This window comes from Bubalus bubalis, chromosome 5, assembly GCF_019923935.1.
Source record: "Bubalus bubalis isolate 160015118507 breed Murrah chromosome 5, NDDB_SH_1, whole genome shotgun sequence".
NCBI lineage: Eukaryota > Metazoa > Chordata > Mammalia > Artiodactyla > Bovidae > Bubalus > Bubalus bubalis.
Window position 1 is genome coordinate 83,171,295 of NC_059161.1, and position 15,816 is coordinate 83,187,110.

Here is a 15,816-nt window from a genome sequence, read left to right on the forward strand (position 1 = left end):
TAATATATCTTATTGGAATTTCAATTTCTAAAACAATTCTCCCCACTTCAGCTTTATTGAGGTATAACTGGAATATGATAAATGTAGATTTAAGGTATACAACCTGATGATTTGACATATTTATATTTTGAAATAATTACCACAATAGAGTTAGTTAACAAATCCATCTCCTCACATAATTCTGTTTTTTGTGCTTGTATGTATGTGTGATTGGTTCACCAACTGGTGAACTGACTGGTTCAGGATTGAGAAAGGAGTACGACAGGGCTGTCTGCTGTCACCCTGTTTGTTTAACCTATATGCTGAGCACATCATGAGAAATGCCGGGCTGCATGAGTTACAACCTGGAATCAAGACAGTTGGGAGAAACATCAACAACCTCAGAAACATGGATATCATCATTCTAATGGCAGAAAGTGAAGAGGAACTAAAGAGCCTCTTATGAGGGTGAAGGGGGAGAGTGAAAGAGCTGGCTTAAGACTAAATATTAAAAAAAAAACTAAGATCATGGCATCTTGCCCCATTACTTCATGGCAAATAGAAGGGGAAAAGGTATAAGTAGTGACAGATTTCCTCTAATTGGGCTCCAAAATTACTGTGGATGGTGACTGCAGCCATGAAATCAAAAGACAATTGCTTCTTGGCAGGAAAATTAGGACAAACCTAGACAGTGTGTTGAAAAGCAGAGACATTGTGCTCGCTTCGGCAGCACATATACTAAAACTGAAAAGCAGAGACATGACTCTGCTGACAAAGTATAGTCAAGTATAGTATGAAGTATATAAAGTGTGTATGTATATATATATATAACGTTATATAAAGTATAGTCAAGTCAAAGTATAGTCAAGGCTATGGTCTTCCCAGTGGTTATGTATGTTTGTGAGAGCCAAACTGTAAAGAAGGCAGAATGCCAAAGAATTGATGCCTTTGAACTGTGGTGTTAGCAAAGACCTGAGAGTCCCTTGGACAGCAAGGAGATCAATCCATTCAATCTTATGGGAAATCAACTCTGAATACTCATTGGAATGACTGATGTTAAAGCAGAAACTCCAGTATTTTGGCTTATGTAGACAGCTGACTTGCTGAAAAAGTCCCTAATGCCGGGAAAAATTGAGGGCAGGACAAGACAACATTAGAGGATGAGAAGGCTGGATGGCATCACTGATGAAATGAATATGAACTTCAGCAAAATTTGGTAAATGGTGAGGGACAGGGAGGCCTGGTGTGCCGAGTCCATGGGGTTACAAAGAGTTGGACACGACTGGGCGATGGAACAACAACATGTATGTGTGTACTGCTGCTGCTGCTAAGTCACTTCAGTCGTGTCCGACTCTGTGCAATCCCATAGATGGCAGCCCACCAGGCTCCCCCGTCCCTGGGCTTCTCCAAGCAAGAACACTGGAGTGGGTTGCCATTTCCTTCTCCAATGCAGGAAAGTGAAAAGTGAAAGTGAAGTCACTCAGTCGTGTCCGACTCTTAGCAACCCCATGAACTGCAGCCTACCAGGCTCCTCCGTCCATGGGATTTTCCAGGCAAGAGTACTGGAGTGGGGTGCCATTGCCTTACACACACACACACACACACACACACAAAACTTTGAAAAAGCTAGCTTAAAACTTAACATTTAAAAAACTTAGATCATGGCATCCAGTCCCATCACTTCATGGCAAATAGAAGGGGAAACAATAGAAACAGTGACAGACTTTATTTTTGGGGTCTCCAAAATCACTGTAGATGATGACTGCAGCCATGAAATTAAAAGATGCTTACTCTTTGGAAGAAAAGCTATGACACACCTACCTGGTACATTAAAAAACACAGACATTACTTTGCTGACAAAGGTCCATCTAGTCAAAGCTATGGTTTTCCTGGTAGTCATGTATGGATGTGAGAGTTGGACCATAAGGAAGGCCGAGCACCATAGAACTGATGCTTTTATACTGTGATGTTGGAGAAGACTCTCCAACTGTCCCTTGGACTGCAAGGAGATCCAACCAGTCAATCCTAAAGGAAATCAACCCTGAATATCCATTGGAAGGACTAATGCTGAAGCTGAAACTCCAAAACTTTGGCCAATTGATGCAAAGAGCTGAATCATTAGAAAAGACCCTGATGCTGGGAAAGACTGAAAGCAGGAGGAGAAGGGGATGACAGAGGATGAAATGGTTAGATGGCATCACTGACTCAATGGACCTGAATTTGTGCAAGCTCTGCGACATGGTGAAGGACAGGGAAGCCTGGCATACTGCAGTCCATGGGGTCGCAGAGTCTTTCACGACTGAGCGATCACTGAACAATGATGATGCATGTGTATGCGTAGTTAGAGCTTTTAAGATTATCTTAGTGATTTTCAAGTACACCTCACAGTATTGTTAACTATAATCAGGATGGTGACCCCTCTTACCCTAGCCCAACGCTTGCCTGTATCTGGAGACATATATTATTGTTGGGGCCTGCCAGGTGCTTACTGTTGTTGCTGTTCAGTCGCTCAGTCGTGTCCGACTCTTTGCAACCCCAGGAAATGCAGCACACAAGGCTTCCCTGTCCTTCACTATTGCCCAGAGTTTACTCAAACTCATGTCCATTGAGTCAGTCATGCCATCCATCTGGTCCTCTGTCATTTCCTTCTCCTCCTACCTTCAATCTTTCCCACCATCAGGGTCTTCTATGTTTTCTTTGCCCATCATTCTTTGCCTGTTGCTGACAGACACTTAAGTTGTTTCTACATCTTGGCTATAAAACACAATTCTTAACGAAAAGCATTCACAAAGAAGAGTTAGTCATTGCAGCATCAGGACGTTCAAACTTGAAAGCTAACTAATAATTTAGATTTGGAACTCTCCAGCATGAACAAAGGAATCATTCTGGGTAAAACATGCACAAAGCACCCTAGATTTTCTCTGAGAATAAAAAGGGAGGAGGCTGCACTTCTCAGAACTCCTCGACATGGTCCTCCACTCTCCCCTGGGTTCTCTCTTCCCCTTGCTGTTTGTTTATCTGCTTTGCCTTCCTCTGCCATTTCTAAACATAGAAGGATGATGAATCTGCCTTAATATCCCAGATAAAATCTTAAAGCTAAGGTGAGCAGGCATTTGCTTTATAAGCAAAGGGAAAGAGAATGAAAAAGAAAATGTATACAATGTAAAAATACTCATGGAATTGGGAGTATAGGATTCTTGTCCTAAGGCTCTCAGTGGATACAGCTAAGAGTTTTCCTAAGTCCCAAACCTTTTTTGGACAGACTGATACCTCAGTCCCAAAGGGAGTATATCAAGTGCTTCCTGGTTTTATTCTCAGCCAGGTTAATCTCTGGCTACCAGCATGTATTCCTGAGCACTAAAGATTAGTTAGGTCAAAATGCCTAATGAGCTCCAAGTAGATACAAGAAATACCAGTGAACAATTAAGTCACATTCCTTGTCCTTGTGGAGTTTCTAGACTAGGTACATGAAAAAGTACCTACCACACTGTTATGAGGAGCAGGGGGCAACAGAGAATGAGACAGTCAGATGGCATCACCGACTCAATGGACATGAGTTTGAGCAAACTCCTGGAGACAGTGCAGGACAGGGAAGCCTGGCATGCTGCAGTCCACAGGGTGGCAAGAGTTGGACACGACTTGGTGACTGAACAACAAGGCTGTGACGAGTGCCATGACGGGAGCTGTGGGCGCACCAAGAGGAGGGTGCCTGTGTCTCAGAGGAGGCAACCTTATACCGCAGTGCTCCCTTACCTCGACTTCCAACCTGAGCCTTCAAAGGCCTCGCTCCTCTGGTCTGTGCCTCAGACTCCAGGCCCCTCTCTGAAAAGACCACTTTCTGTTTCCCCTTAAACCTAGCTCTTCACCCACCAGCGCCCCCGCTTGGGGTCCCCTCCCCACTCGGTCATCCCCTCCTCAGGCCTTGATCTGGGTGCCAGGCCCCCTTGCCCCACGTGGCTGTTCCCAACTCTGCTCCAAAGGACAGTCTGCATCCTCACAACCCCCGTTCTTTTTCACATCACAATGCACGTTTTTTTTTAAAAAACAGTGCTTTGCATCCTGTAAAAACAAATTATGAATGTGTTTACTCTAATTTTTATAAATGGGTTTACTCTAATTTTTATAAATGTGTTTACTCTGACTTTATAAATGTGTTTACTCTGATTTTGTCTATCATTACTTCCAGACCATTAACTCTATGGACGTGAGGACTACACTCCAATTCTGTTACTATCTCACAACCAGGCCCACTGGAGAGGGAGAAAACAGTGGTAGGCGGGCCAGCACCAGGGAGGCTCCTACGTCTGTGCTCTTGTCTTCTAGGAAGATGCAAAGGAGCCTCCAAGGGGCCAGGATTAGGGTGAGACCAGCAAGGGACCTGTCCCAGTTATGAAACTTAAGTGGGTGCCCAAAAAGCCACCATAATCCAGACAGACACTGTCCTAAGGCAGCATTTTTCATGATAAAGTATCAAAATTTGAAATAAAGACAAGATCGGTATTACTGATTGCTCCTTCAACAACAGGCTGCAGTATGGTGAGGCATGGCATAGCTCTTGAAACATTTTTCTGGTCCTTACAGCTCAGGACAAAAAGAACCTGCTATTTGGTTTCTGGGTGACTTTGCAATGTATCTGCAGGGCAGGGTGATGGCTTCTCAGAGGGGCATTCCCTCCGTTATTCACAGAGAAACATGAAGTTTCCCATAATGTAACCATGGGTGTGTGCATGCTAAGGTGCTTCAGTTGTGTCTGGCTCTTGCAACCCCATGGACTGTAGCCTACCAGGCTCCTCTGTCCATGGAATTCCCCAGGCAAGAATACTGGAGTGGGCTGCCATGCCCTCCTGTAGGTGATCTGCCCCGCTCAGGGATCGAACCCAAGTCTCTTGTGTCTCCTGCGTTGGCAAGCGAGTTCTTCACCACTAGCATCACCCAGGAAGCCCCATGTACCTATAATACAGTGCTTTACCTTTACAACATCCATAACACGTATCTAATGAGAGGGGAAATACTGGGCGCACGTGTCCTGTGTGTGAATGAGCGTGTTTCTGCAGTGTGTAAAGGTCACTGCCTCGCAGTGTGATTCTACATTTCATCTATTTGTCTCACTAGCAATGGTTCTTTGGACCGGTAGCAAGCACGCTGTGTATCATGGGACCCTAAATACAGACAGATATACTTTCTAATACTGTTTTCAGACAGTTGTCAATTTCACATGCATGCTCTCTTGCCTGCTAAAAGATCACTGTTAAAACAGTGAGATCCAAACCCACAAACACTCCCGGTAAGGCAGCAGCACTCCCAACCCATTCATTTGTGTGATTCTGACAGCTGCGTAATTAGTCCAGCCCTGCCGCCTGCCTGTGGGTCAGAGTTGGACCCGTGCCGAACACGACAGTGAACAGATCAGTGCTGTGATTCAGCAGAGACCTGATTTCCCAAATGTCACCTCCCTTTGAAACACATCACTCATTCACTAGAAAATAAAAACACATCAACAAGTGCCGGGGAACAAACAAGAGCTTAATTATCTGTTCTCTCTTTAATGTGTGGATTCAATATTTACGCTTCCATTTCTCGAACCTCTGAAAGAGATTCAAAATCCATTTCACAGGACTCACTTTACAGAGCACTGCTAAAATTAAGCTGTGCCCAAGTATCCAAGACAGGCATCACTGGAGGCAAAACGAGGACAGAGAACAGCTGCTTTTCAAAGTTGGCTGATAAGTAGGTCTCTGGCAGCAATAAACCCTGGGCTAAAGACAAAGCAAAGCAAAACATATTTTTTCTTTGTCTTGCACTACCATAGCTCTTCTTGTTTAGTATCACAATTTGAAGGAGCTCCAGGCTTGCAGACGAGGCATACAAAGTTCAAGATCAACTAGCATTTGAAGCAACTACAGAAACACATCCCTGCACCAGCCAGCTTCCTGTTTCTGATCCTCTGGACCCCCTGGGAAACGTGGGTTTGATGTTTTGCCAGAGAAATGCATGGTGACATCACACCAGTGTTGGCTGTTCCCCCAGCTGAACAAGCAAGGTACTCGCTCTCCCCTCAAATGAGCAGGAAGGCAATGAGACCCCATCTGCTCGAATTTGAAAGGTTTGACCAGAATGATCCATGTAGTACTTTTGGTTCATTCCATCATCAAATACTTCCAAGCCCGTCCTCTACTCCAGGAGCAGACAGGGAAGTTAAAGAGCATTTCCAAGAACAGGAGGTGCTTATTCAACGGAAGCTGACAATAGCCCAGAAGACGGCCATGCATGGTGTCCTGCGGCGGACTCTGAAGACGACTTAGGCTCAGAGGCGCGCTGTGGTTTCCCCAAGCTGCAGAGCCGGCCAGGGGAGGGAGTCAGACCCCCAAAGCCCCCTGCACATTCACGTTCCCTGATTCAATGCTCCTCACCTCCTCAGCACTACGGGAGAAGCTCTCAGGACCAACTGGAAGACCCCATGGGCTACGGGGTGCTCGGAACCCTCCACGTGCATAAAGCAGGTTCTGAAGCCTGCAGGCTCTGCCGGCGGAGCACGCACCCTGCGGCGCAATCATGCGCCAGCGCCACCCCATTCAGGCATCCGTCCTCGCCTGGCTGCACTCTAACAGGTCCGTGCCCTGCTCCCTGACAGATGGAGCCACGCCCCAGCAGACTCCTGCACAGAGGGTCACAGGACTGGAACAGAGGACAGTCTGCACGTCAAGGTTGTCAACCAATGTCATCTTAATATAGGGATCTGTAACCAACTGTCTCAAACACTTTATGATAAATAGTTGCAGATGCTGCTTCAATTCAAATGTAGCGAGCAGTCATCAAGGGCCTGCGCTTGGCCCGCAGAAGTCAGGCGCAATGCTGGTTGATGAATTTTGCTGAATGAAAGCAACGGGCTAAAGGCTGATGGAATCGCAGTGCAAGGACTCCTTTGTCCCCCTTGAGCTGGGCTCAGCTGTCCGGCAGCCTGCTCAGAGCCCAGACCGTGCAAAGCGATGCTGCAGCTTGTCAGTTCCCCCAGTAGGGCATCACACCGTATAAAAGCCCAACACGGAAGACACCCCTGGGAGGCCAATGAAAATGATCTTTCAAAGGACAGTCATAATGGCCCGCACCACTTAGAGTGAGGGACACAGAGGAAAAGTCTCTCTGCTGTGGCTGGGAAGGGCAGTCAGAAAAAAGGGGGTGCAGAGGCAGTACTGAATTTCTCAATTTTCATGGCAAAATACAGAAAACAAGTTCGACCTCATGCATATGATCTTTCTTCCCTACTGAGAAAGTGGTGTAAAAAAATATACATTACTAATTCTGGAAACTAAAAAAATATATATTCCTTAAAAAGAAATCAGACAAATGAACTTATTTACAAATCAGAAATAGACTCACAGACTTAGTTGCCGAGGAAAAGGAATAGTTAGGGAGTCTGGGATGGACAGGTACACACTGCTAATATTTAAAATGGATAACCAACAAGGACCTACTGGAACTTGCACATGGAACTCTGCGCAATGTTATGTGGCAGCCTGGATGAGAGGTGAGTTTGGGGGAGAAAGGATACATGTCTATGTATTGCTGAGTCCCCTTGAGGTGCACCTGAAATTATCACAACCTTGTTACTCAACTATTTGTTGCTGTTTAATCGCTAAGTCCTGTCTGACTCTTTTGCAACCCCATGGACTGTAGTCTCCCAGGCTCCTCTGTCCATGGGATTTTCCATGGGATTTACCAGGCATCGAACCCATGTATCCTGCATTGGCAGGTGGATTCTTTAAGGAAGCCCATTAATTGGCTATACTACAATCCAGAATAAAAAGTTAAAAAAATTTTTTTTAAATAAAGAAAATGACTCCACAGAAAAGGCAACTATAGAAACCTACATAGTCAGGGACAAAGTGTACAAGTAAATGTCAGAATCTGGAAAGAGCAAGGGAAATGCTGCTTCCAAATATAGATTAATGGGCATTGTGGCATTTATTATTTATCAGTTAAGCCCTGTACAGTTCTACCCACTGCTTCAAATCCCTATGGCAAAAATACAATGACATTCCATTAGTTAAAACAGAACAACCAAGCTGGAATAGCACAGTCTCATTATAGCACTGTTTACCATGGGAGAAAAAGGTTGGAAACCACCTAACAAGAGGCGGTGTTTAGGGGAAAACTGGGGATTTCCTTCTGGTCATAAGTAAGAGGCTTTGAAGGAGGAGGTGATGCTTTTTCTCTTACCTGTCTCTGTGAGAGGTAGGTACACTGCTGGCTTAATTCTGACCCAAGGCTCTAATACGATGTTTCAGTTTGTTCACTATAATGTTGTTTAATCACTAAGTCATGCCCTACTCTAAGTCACGTGACCTGATGGACTGTAGTCTGCCCTCTGTCCATGGGACTTTCCAGGCAAGAATACTGGAATGGGTTGCCATTTCCTGCTCCAGGGGATCTTCCCGCCCCAGGGATCAAACCTGTGTCTCCTGCATTGGCAGGCAGGTTCTTTACCACTGAGCCACCTGGGAAGCCCTATTTTAATGTATAATTATATTAAGTAGAGTGCTATTCTGGGAGGTCAGACTAATTTGGGTGACGTCTCTTTAAAAATATATTTTAAAAATTGTATCTGGCTGCACTGGGTCTTGGCTGCAGCAGCACATGTCAGCTCTCAGCTGACCAGCAGGATCCGGTTCCCTGACCAGTGACCGAATCTGGGCCTCCTGCATTGGGAGTGAAGAGTCTCAACCACTGGACCCCCAGGGAAGCCCTCTAAATGAGGTCCTCTTGATAATTTTTTTTTTAAGGCAAGGACATTGATATCCATCTATCAGCCATTCTCTCCCAGTTCTCTGGGCAAGCAAGTTGGGCAGGCTCTTTGCTGCAAAGGAACTTACGTATAGCTACCAGAAGCTCCAAGGAGTGGTTACAACCACACACCTGCACGGCTAGCTTCTCAAAGCTCACAGGTCGAAGTCATACCGGGCCATCCATGTGGTATTCCCATATGAAACACTTTCACATTTCCTCTTGGCCTATTTGTATTTATATATCATATTTATCACCTACAGTGTCTACTTCAAGGATTTTTCCCAGATGCCCCCCACTCACACAGCTTTTGGACCTTGTCTGACAGCTTGGGGCACAGGGCCACAGCCTCAAAGAGACAAGGGTTCCAGCAACGGGCAACACAGAGAAAGTCTGTGCTGCTAACGGAAGTTCTTTCTAGTCCTCATCTGCAGGATCTCCGGTTTAGCTTGCCTTGCCTGTTGTCTGTATCATATCCTTTACTCCATCTGCCCTCACTCTTAGATTTGCTTCCTGGAACAGCCTTGCTCTTCTTCCTCCTCTGTCCAGGAAGTGGTGACAGTCCCACCTTGGCCCTCACCTCCTAGCTGCAGATCGTGACCATCCTCAGCACTTTACACGGAGACCAACACTGGAAAGAGCTGCATGCTCTTTAGGCATAAGATAGTTTCATCATAGTGCTATTTGCCAAGGCACACGCACAGAAAAAGCACCAAATGCTCAGAGGTGGGTGATGACTGAATGAATTACAGTGCATCCATACAACAGAATAGTATGTAGTCATTAAGAAAGTATGAAGTCATTTGTTATTGAGAAACATTTATTAACAGATAAAAATCTACCCACAAATGATAAAAATAGGCTGTAAACAAGATGCATAGTATAATTCCATTTTTAGAAAATTCATATATGCACACAGCAAGACAAAGATATGAAGAGCTCTACATCAAAGTATTGAGTGAGTGAGTGAAGTTGCTCAGTCATGTCTGACTCTTTGCAACCCCGTGGACTGTAGCCTACCAGGCTCCTCTGTCTGTGGGGTTCTCCAGGCAAGAATACTGGAGTGGGTTGCCATTTCCTTCTCCAGGGGATCTTCCCAACCCAGGGATCGAACCCAGGTCTCCCGCATTGCGGGCAGACACTTTACCATCTGAGCCACCAGGGAAGCCCTACCATACTTATCTCTGAGTAGTGTGATCATGGATTTCAATGTTCCCCATCACTTTGTTCACTTTGCTTATTATATTTATAATTTTTTTACTATCTGCAAATCAATTTCAAGATCCCAAACTAAGGAATGGAGCCAGAGTTTAGATCCTAGCTCCGTTTAGGTCATCTCACTCAAGAATTCATATTTTGTACCACCAGTCAGTTAACAGAACTTGTGCTGAATAGTAGCCCCAATGAAAAACACCACACTCACAAAATGAAATTCTTTCCACCCAAACTCACGCCATATTCCCAAGCTGGCAGAAGCAAACTGTCAGTGTTTTCCTCGATTTGATTTCCCAGATCACTGCCTACAGGAAGCCATGCTTCAGTCTGGAAAACATCAGCCCATGAATTAACAACATAATTACCGCATGATATCAGCTGACACTGCACAGTAGTGAACAGGTGTCCTGGTAGAGTAAGATTAATGAAGTGACTGCAGCAGGAGCTTGTCAGAGCCACAATTTCTGGTAACAGAGAGAGCTGTCATGTTGAAATTGCAGGGTCTGGATAAACTGAAAGTAGACTCAGAGAATTATCTTGACTCTCCCAGCCTAAGTTCAAACTATTCCCTGATTTTTAGAAAAGAAATGTTATAACCATCACATTTACAGAAAGGAAGAAAGTATTTTAACACCTCAGTTGACAAAGATATTCAGAGATGTTCCTTGAAGCACATTCTCTTGCAGTAGTTGGTCTACAGCCATCCTACCATGACTACCCAAACTCAGCTTCCATTCAGATCCTGGAAGGTTGTGAATTCTTCAGTGAAGAGCACACAGGGATCCCATGTTCTGTAACAGGATGGGTTCCAGCACTGAACACAACTCACAATGGTGGAAGATCAGTCAAAATTTCCTAACCTGACTAAGCCTTAGTTTTCTTATCTATACGATGAGGCAATTAATAGAATTGTAACAATTAAAAGAGATACTGAATATTAATAGGGCTTGGCCCATGGAAAACAAAGAAAGGTTGTCTATGACTATTATCAGCTATTTTCTGTAGATACCTGTACACATACCTGCTTAAATTATACTGCATTTGAAATTTTTCTAGCCCTCAAAGACCAGAACAATGTTCCAGCAAAATACCTTTCTTTAAAATCACACATCCAACTGTCTGTCAGGCTTCCAACACACTCAAGGGCCTACCCTAAGTAAAATTAAACGTTATGTTGACAAGGTTAAACGAGGTTTATGGATATCTTCCTGCTGATTTTCATTAACTCATGAAGATTTACCCAATCGTGCTCCCTCTCCATTGGGAAAACTTGATACTGGAGCTGAATGCAGCTGAAACAATCAAAGAAACAGAAAATGTGTGCGTACAGGTCTCTTATCAACTGATCTGCATTCCAGATGAGTTGACGGGAGTCAAGGAGAACTGGTCACACAGAACTCCTGGAAACAAGCCCTGGGAAGGCTTTCCCACTGAGGCCATCTTGGGAAGGACCTGCACCAGCCAGAATAGTGGCCACTGGCCACATGCGGCTACTGAGTTGTTGATATGGAGCCGTCTGAACTGCAGAATGTTAAACGCAAAATACGTGCTGGATGTTGAAGACTGAGTAGGAACAAATGGTAAAAATGTAAGGTATCTTTAAGAAGATATTTTAATATAACTTTTATATTTTTAATATTAATATACCTAGTAGGTTAATAAGTGAAGTGAAAGTGTTAGTCATTCAGTCATCTCTGACTCTTTGTGACCCCATGGACTGTAGTCCACCAGGCTCCTCTGTCCATGGAATTCTCCAGACAAGAATGCTGGAGTGGGTTGCCATTTCCTTTCCAAGGGGTCTTCCCAACCCAGGGATTGAACCCAGGTCTCCTGAGTTGCAGGCAGATTCTTTGCTGTCTGAGTCACCAAGGAAGCCCAGTAGGTTAGTAGAATCTATTTCTAAAATTATTTTCACCTGAGGTGTTTTTTTTTTTTTTTGCCCATTTAACTAGAAAACTAAAAATCACATAGTGTGGTTGTCTATCTGTTGGATCTATTGTCTATCTATTGGGTAGTGCTGATTCAGACCATGAGGTTCACAAGTCATACATGGTGTACAACATTTTGTTTCCCTTAAATGGGTGATCATTTATCAGACAGTTATTATGTGTTACAGTGAAACAAAATTGGGATAGGCAATAAAATAATACCTTGGACAAGAGTGCCCGTCAATAAATGTTAGCTATTTATGTATAATTCTTATGTTGAATAAGCAAAAGTGAGTTGAATAAGTTAAACAGTAAAAGTGTAAGCTGAAATAAGAAAAAGTTCTTTGGTCCAAGATTTCTCTGAGCCACTGCTCTACTTTATATGAAATTTCAAACTCAAAAAAGATATGTGGCTAGTGTTTTTCAGACTCATTGGATCACATCATTTTTATCCTTTTTTTCTTTTTGAGTGCCTTAAGGGACTTTTTTTTTTTTTTAATGTTTTGGGACCCCAGTCTTTATTTGGACTGCAAAGAGACAAAAACAAGGAATCTTCCATTTAGAACCAGAGAACCTGAAATTTGATTAGCACAATTAAATAATCCAAAGAAAGTGGAAATGACATTTTGCCGGGCCTAACATACACAGTACACTGTGGTACATAATAAATAATTAATTTATAGCATTTGTTTTTATTAGTGAACAGGATGAAAAGCAGCATTTGAGCAATAATTTGTCTTACTCTGACTGATTCACTGAGCCCAGGCTCTAAGGATATCTTTTGATTAATTTCTTAAACATTCATATCTTCTCAAAGCTGATTCATTCTGGGTGAGAAGACAGCTGATGAGCAGTACTGTGAATAGTAGTTGGTAGAGATCAACAATAAAACAAGCACATCAATTTAGGGTTACCACAGTGGATGTTTATTGGGAAGTTATCACCTGCCCTCTTGTTAGTTATTTCCATCAAAGAACTAATATGTGCTTGTTTTCTTTAGCATTAACTGAATCACAGTGTACAGGTCATTACAGCACCACCCCTGTGGGTACTTGTTCCCATCACAGCACTACAGCAACCTTTACATGCTTTTTAGGAAATCTCTTCTCTGCTGTAATCTTTTTTTTTTTTAATATCTAAACAATAGTGCTTTATTGGTAAAAGGTTAGTTTCAATGGACACAAAATTGCTGTGTAAAATAAGTTTTCAAAATACATTTTTATAGGTAAAGTTTTATCTCTTAGTAAAAGAGCGATTATCTATTAGAAAAGGTATTTAGATTGGGGGTTTGAAAGTGTAGGTCCACCCACACCCACGCATCCATTAGGTGGCACCTGGCACCAAGTAGACTATATTGGGCTTACTACGTCTACCGCTTTCGAGTACTGCCACCCCGCCCCCTTTTTAAACGACAGCTTTTACTAGCATAGTTGATAAAAGCCAAAATACCCTGAATAACTGGTCCTGCAGGGAGGTACCCTAAGGTCACGGAACACTTGGTTAAACCTGTACACTGCACCTAAAGCTATGGCTCTGACCGCTCGCACTCAGGCAGCAGTACAAGGGCGGTCGGGGGCACCAGACGGCCTTCTGCAGCACACCTGGCCCGCTGTCCCCATCTCCCTCCCTGCCTGGGTGGCCTCAGCCCCGGAGCTCAGCGCTTCTCCACGTCAGCCCCCGGGCTCTAGTGGGATGAGAACACCAAGCCAGCACCCACCCGCTCCAGTCTCCTTCCATGTGTCACTTCTGGGGACCGCTCAACCGCAGGGCAAGGAAACCAGCCAGCGCGGTGCCAGCCGTCAGCCAGCCCACGGAGCAAGTCTGAAAGAGCCTTTACTCTCAAGCCACCTGTGGACAAGTTTGTGTAACATGTAAGGAAGGAAACCACGGCGGCTAAAAATGGATGGGACAGGCCACACACTGCTGTCTGCCTGAAAACCATTCAGGATGGGATCAGTCCAAGTGAAGCCAAACCAGGAGTTAAAAAAATGACCTCAGAATTCAAAGACTTTTTAAAAAACTCACCCCAACAGCCTGTTTGTGAAAAAGCTATTTAAGTATAAACATGTATCTAATTAGATTTCTTTTCATTTGGTAAACAGATAATGTGCAGATGAATTAACAGTATGGAGTTATAGCAGCAAAACTGGTTTTACGTGCTGTGCTCAGACAAAAGCAAGGCAGGGAAGCAGGTGCCAGGGCTTGGTGAGAAACGGCCTCATACCCAGGCAGCTCGTCCTTCTGTGTTCATGTCTCTACTGCTCAGGAACATTCTCGAAAATCTGAATGTTCTGGAAGTAAATCACGATTAGTTGGTTAGACCAGTCAAACCAAACTCACCTACTAACTATACGTGCTGACTGGTCCCTGGGAACCGATGCTAGTGTTAGCGGTTACTTCAAGTGGAATAAGAAGGAAGATGGACAGTTCACCTCACAAAATATCAAGTATAACATCACAATGTAATGTAAATGTTAAGGTACTTCATACAAAACAACACATCAAAAGTTAAAAAAAATAAATACATTCTCAGGCACAGGCACTATGAAATGTGGACAGGCACCCCTCCAACAGTCTTGCAAATATGCAGCTGTGTTACTCATGGGAATATTTATCTTGCAAAGTGTTTCCTCACACGTGGTGCCCGTGGACCTTGCCATCACCGTCGCTGGCCTGCAGCTACAGCTGCCCCTTCATCGAGGTGATCATCTCTTGCATGCGGTGGAACTCAGCTTCCTTTTCCAGAAAAATCTGGTCTTTATTCATGTCCTCATTTTCCACCTTTCTGCCACCTCTCTTGAGCCTCTCTGATCAGAAGTTTTCATAGTGAAGGTCCTGGGTCACCTCTTGGAGATCCTGCACGTGAGTGATGAACATCATCCTCAGCTTCAGAAAGTCCTTGTGCTCCAGGTTCTCCACCTCCAGGATGGCTCAAGGGTAGAGGCGGCCTCTGACCTTCTTGCCTTGGGCTTCAATCAGCTGATTGGATCCAACCACAGAGAAAGGGATGCTGCTCTTGAGAAGTCTAGTCTGCTCTTTGAAATCTTCATCTTCGCCAGACTCTGCATCAGGTTAGTGATAGATTCTGACGTCATGTTCCTCGATTTCATCCAGAATCCTTTTCTTCAGGTGCTCCTGCTCCTTCAGTGTGCGTGTGTAGCCTTTCTCAACAACAGGCACAGTGTTCGCCTTGCTGTGTATTGCCTTCACAAACGCAACATCCAACGGCTGAAGTCTGTGTCTGAAAGGGGAAATGAGGTAAGAGCAGCAGTGCACCCTGTTACCGATGATGCGCCTCTGTTCAGACCACTCTCATCTGCAGGCGCTGTTCAAATTGCCATCAATGTAGGAGATGACTGTTTTAAAGCAGTCCCTGCAGTTGATGGTGTCCCCGAAGCCCGGTGTGTCCAGCATGGTCAGACGCAGCTTGACCCCTCGCTCTTCAGTTTCAACAGTCGAAGCCTCAATTTGAAGAGTTCTTGCAATTTTCTCTGCAGCTCCAGGTAAGACTCTTTCTGGGTAGAGGTCAGTCAGCAAGATGAGGTTTATGAGCATCGACTTTATGAGACCCAATTCACCGACCACCACTAGTGTGAATTCAAAACCTTTTTTCACTGATTTTCGATGAACTTGATTTGGGAAGATTTGCAAATCCAACATATCCAGGAGTTTCTGGATTTATAAACGGAGTTGATTGTTCCTTAGACATTTTTAGCAAAGTTTCGTCAATTGCAGACTCACCAGAGAACTAAGACCGACTGACCACGCGCAGTGCACCCACCCAGCGCCCACCCTTGGCTGTAAGCTTTACCAACCACCACTTGGTAAAGTTACTTGGTTGAGTTACTGATCAACCCATCCTCAGTGGCAAAGATGTCTATGATGCTCTTCACAAAGACTAAGGACTTTCATC

At 44.3% G+C, this 15,816-nt stretch overlaps 1 protein-coding gene and 1 pseudogene across 1 annotated transcript in view; both read right to left on the reverse strand.

Annotated features, from left to right (window-relative positions):
- Positions 1-15,816, reverse strand: part of FAT3 (FAT atypical cadherin 3) — a 688,930-nt gene that overhangs the window by 524,721 nt on the left and 148,393 nt on the right. The window lies entirely within an intron of this gene.
- LOC112585134 lies at positions 13,251-15,612 on the reverse strand (annotated as a pseudogene).